Here is a 5,079-nt window from a genome sequence, read left to right as displayed (position 1 = left end):
CTTAGGTTTTGGAGCGAGCCCGGCCCTGGAGACAAGCCTCGGGGTCAAGCCTCCACGGAGGGCCAAGCCCCAGGGTCAAGGCCCGGGAGTGCCAAGCCTCCGTGGAGAGCAAAGCCCCCCAGAGTCAAGCGCCAGACTCCCAGGGAGAACAGGGCACTCTCCTCCTCACAAAACCCACATGGCACGTTGCAGGTGACCCTTTTCCCCGACAGTTCCTCCGGAACCGCGGGGCTGGGCGCTCCAAGCCGGGTATACAGCACCGTGCTCGGCCTTGGCGGCCGCCTAAGAGCACATGCAGTTTGAAGGATGGTAACCCCACTGCAAACGGCTTCAAACGCCCGTAACTCGGCGAAGGCGGGTCCAATCGACGCCAAATTTTTATCGAGTGTAGAACGGGACGAGACCTTTCGAATGAGCCCACCCCCAGCCTCGTGGGCCCCCGGGGGCCCGAGATACAGCCCCCCAAAGCGAACCGGAAGCGAAAAACGCAAATATCTCGGCGAAAACTCAACGGATCCGGCCACCACCGGGCTCGTTCGAACCGTCTCGTCGAACTGAACAAACTGATACAAGTTTCATGATTTTTGGTGCTGTTTTCGCGGAGATATTAGCCGAAAACCGCCGGGCGCGATCCAAAATGGCGGCCGCCGATGACGTCACGATCTCGGGAGAAAATCGCCCGTATCTCGGCAACCCGAAGACCCAGAGAGCTCAAATTCGGGTGAGGAGGTCCCACGGGGGCCCTGACTCGAACCAGGGCGGTGGCGGGCCGCGGGGACGCCCCCTACCGATTCGCCGTTCGCTGGGAGCCCCGACTTTGAACGGCTGTAACTCGGGGACCCGGGCGAGTTGGACCTCGGGGGTGGGCTCATTCGAAAGGCCCCGTCCAGCACTACGATCGATTAGAGTTTGGGGAATATTGAGCGAGGGGTTCTCGAGATATAAGCCGAAAAAGCCGCGCCTTTGACCGGACGTAACTCCCTTACCCAGAGGCCCTCGGGGACGGGGGTGGCACCGTTGGATAGGGCTCCTCGAGTCCTACAGACGACCCGAGTTTGAAATTTTTTCGCCGTGTGGTTTTCGAGATATTCGGGGAAAACTAAAATTTCTCATTCGTTCAGTGGATTTGCCGCTCACCCATGTCTCCAAGGGGACTTCCAGGACCACGGGGGCCACCTGGCCGTGCCCGAGGACGGTGAACCTTCCTCGGCGTGCCACCAGAGCGTCTGGGGCCCTGGAAGTCCCCACCCACTGCAGGTTTTGGACTCTGAGGAATTTTCAGACCTCGAAAAGGGCCCCCGACTTTGAACGGCCGTAACTCGGGGACCCGGGCGAGTTGGACCTCGGGGGTGGGCTCATTCGAAAGGCCCCGTCCAGCACTACCATCGATTAGAGTTTGGGGAATATTGAGCGAGGGGTTCTCGAGATATAAGCCGAAAAAGCCGCGCCTTTGACCGGACGTAACTCCCTGACCCCGAGGCCCTCGGGGACGGGGGTGGCACCGTTGGATAGGGCTATTCGAGGCCTACAGACGACCCGAGTTTGACATTTTTTCGCCGTGTGGTTCTCGAGATATTCGAGAAAAACTAAAATTTCCCATTCGTTCAGTGGATTTGCCGCTCACCCATGTCTCCAAGGGGACTTCCAGGACCACGGGGGCCACCTGGCCGTGCCCGAGGACGGTGAACCTTCCTCGGCGTGCCACCAGAGCGTCTGGGGCCCTGGAAGTCCCCACCCACTGCAGGTTTTGGACTCTGAGGAATTTTCAGACCTCGAAAAGGGCCCCCGACTTTGAACGGCCGTAACTCGGGGACCCGGGCGAGTTGGACCTCGGGGGTGGGCTCATTCGAAAGGCCCCGTCCAGCACTACGACCGATTAGAGTTTGGGGAATATTGAGCGAGGGGTTCTCGAGATATAAGCCGAAAAAGCTGCGCCTTTGACCGGACGTAACTCCCTGACCCCGAGGCCCTCGGGGACGGGGGTGGCCCCGTTGGATAGGGCCTCTCGAGGCCTACAGACGACCCGAGTTTGACATTTTTTCGCCGTGTGGTTTTCGAGATATTCGGGGAAAACTAAAATTTCCCATTCGTTCAGTGGGTCTGGCTGTCACCCATGTCTCCAAGGGGACTTCCAGGACCACGGGGGCCACCTGGCCGTGCCCGAGGACGGTGAACCTTCCTCGGCGTGTCACCAGAGCGTCTGGGGCCCTGGAAGTCCCCACCCACTGCAGGTTTTGGACTCTGAGGAATTTTCAGACCTCGAAAAGGGCCCCCGACTTTGAACGGCCGTAACTCGGGGACCCGGGCGAGTTGGACCTCGGGGGTGGGCTCATTCGAAAGGCCCCGTCCAGCACTACCATCGATTAGAGTTTGGGGAATATTGAGCGAGGGGTTCTCGAGATGTAAGCCGAAAAAGCTGCGCCTTTGACCGGACGTAACTCCCTGACCCCGAGGCCCTCGGGGACGGGGGTGGCACCGTTGGATAGGGCCCCTCGAGACCTACAGACGACCCGAGTTTGAATTGTTTTCGCCGTGTGGTTTTCGAGATATTCGGGGAAAACTAAAATTTCCCATTCGTTCAGTGGATTTGCCGCTCACCCATGTCTCCAAGGGGACTTCCAGGACCACGGGGGCCACCTGGCCGTGCCCGAGGACGGTGAACCTTCCTCGGCGTGCCACCAGAGCGTCTGGGGCCCTGGAAGTCCCCACCCACTGCAGGTTTTGGACTCTGAGGAATTTTCAGACCTCGAAAAGGGCCCCCGACTTTGAACGGCCGTAACTCGGGGACCCGGGCGAGTTGGACCTCGGGGGTGGGCTCATTCGAAAGGCCCCGTCCAGCACTACCATCGATTAGAGTTTGGGGAATATTGAGCGAGGGGTTCTCGAGATATAAGCCGAAAAAGCCGCGCCTTTGACCGGACGTAACTCCCTGACCCAGAGGCCCTCGGGGACGGGGGTGGCACCGATGGATAGGGCTCCTCGAGTCCTACAGACGACCCGAGTTTGACATTTTTTCGCCGTGTGGTTCTCGAGATATTCGGGGAAAACGAAATCCACATTCAGCTCTCTGGTCGTTCTCTACCTTAAGAGAGTCAGAGTTAGTCCCGACTTTCCCCTTCCGGGGCCGCCTGGCCGTCCCCGAGGACGGTGAACCTTCCTCGGCGTGCCACCAGAGCCTCTGGGGCCCTGGAAGTCCCCACCCACTGCAGGTTTTGGACTCTGAGGAATTTTCGGACCTCAAAAGGGCCCCGACTTTGAACGGCCGTAACTCCGGGACCCGGCCGCCCAGAGACACCAGACTCGGGTCAAAGTAGGGTCTGGGTGGGCCCCTCACAACAAGCCAACCCCCGAGCTCCGGGGCCCCCGGGTCCCGGAGAAAATGGGCCCAACGGGACGGGGCGCACCTCGGAAGGAAAGGTCCCAGGGGCCCGGGGAGGTGGGGTCCGAGAGGGCCCGGGGGGAGCCCCCGACACCCGAAAGGGCGAGCCGCTGGGACCTCCCCTTTCCGAGATACGGGTCGTTTTGTCCAAAAGTCCCTCGCGCGTAACCGGGCCTATCTCGGGAACCGAAGGGCCCAGCGGCTCGGGACGGCGGGTGCCAGGGCTACCCTAGGGGACCCTACATCTCCCGCCGTCCCGAGCCACGGGGACCTTCCGGTCCCGAGATACGGCCACTTCCTGTCCAGCTTTGACCGGGCGTAACTCGGAGAGGAAGCCGAGTTGGAGCTCCATACTCTGGGCGTTGGGGGACCTCTAAGGGACACCCCCAGCCCGGGTGTATGGAGCCCCAACTCGGCTCGGTTCCAGAGATACGGTCACTTCCTGTCCAGCTTCGACCGGCCGTATCTCGAAAAGTAAGCCGAGTTGGAGCTCCATACTCTGGGTGTTTGGGGACCTCTAGGAGACCCCCCCACACCGGGTGTATGGAGCCCCAACTCGGCTTGGTTCCAGAGATATTCCTGTTTGAAATCTCAACTTTGACCGGATGTAACTCGAAAAATAAGCCGAGTTGGGGAGCGAGACTCTGGGTGTTGGGGGACCTCTAGGAGACCCCCCCACACCGGGTGTATGGAGCCCCAACTCGGCTGGGTTCCAGAGATATGCCTGTTTGAAATCTCAACTTTGACCGGATGTAACTCGAAAAATAAGCCGAGTTGGGGAGCGAGACTCTGGGTGTTGGGGGACCTCTAGGAGACCCCCCCACACCGGGTGTATGGAGCCCCAACTCGGCTGGGTTCCAGAGATATGCCTGTTTGAAATCTCAACTTTGACCGGATGTGACTCGAAAAATAAGCCGAGTTGGGGAGCGAGACTCTGGGTGTTGGGGGACCTCTAGGACACCCCCCCACACCGGGTGTATGGAGCCCCAACTCGGCTGGGTTCCAGAGATATGCCTGTTTGAAATCTCAACTTTGACCGGATGTGACTCGAAAAATAAGCCGAGTTGGGGAGCGAGACTCTGGGTGTTGGGGGACCTCTAGGAGACCCCCCCACACCGGGTGTATGGCGCCCCAACTCGGCTGGGTTCCAGAGATATGCCTCTTTGAAATCTCAACTTTGACCGGATGTAACTCGAAAAATAAGCCGAGTTGGGGCGCGAGACTCTGGGTGTTGGGGGACCTCTAGGAGACCCCCCCACACCGGGTGTATGGCGCCCCAACTCGGCTGGGTTCCAGAGATATGCCTCTTTGAAATCTCAACTTTGACCGGATGTAACTCGAAAAATAAGCCGAGTTGGGACTCCATACTCCGGGCACAGGGGGACCTCTAGGAGACCCCACCACACCGGGTGTATGGCGCCCCAACTCGGCTTGGTTCCAGAGATATGCCTGTTTGAAATCTCAACTTTGACCGGATGTAACTCGAAAAATAAGCCGAGTTGGGGAGCGAGACTCTGGGTGTTGGGGGACCTCTAGGAGACCCCCCCACACCGGGTGTATGGAGCCCCAACTCGGCTGGGTTCCAGAGATATGCCTGTTTGAAATCTCAACTTTGACCGGATGTAACTCGAAAAATAAGCCGAGTTGGGGCTCCATACTCCGGGCACAGGGGGACCTCTAGGAGACCCCACCACACCGGG

This window comes from Rhinichthys klamathensis, unplaced genomic scaffold, assembly GCF_029890125.1.
Source record: "Rhinichthys klamathensis goyatoka isolate OS25496 unplaced genomic scaffold, OSU_Roscu_1.1 h1tg000236l_1, whole genome shotgun sequence".
NCBI lineage: Eukaryota > Metazoa > Chordata > Actinopteri > Cypriniformes > Leuciscidae > Rhinichthys > Rhinichthys klamathensis.
Note: the sequence above shows the minus strand (reverse complement) of the source record.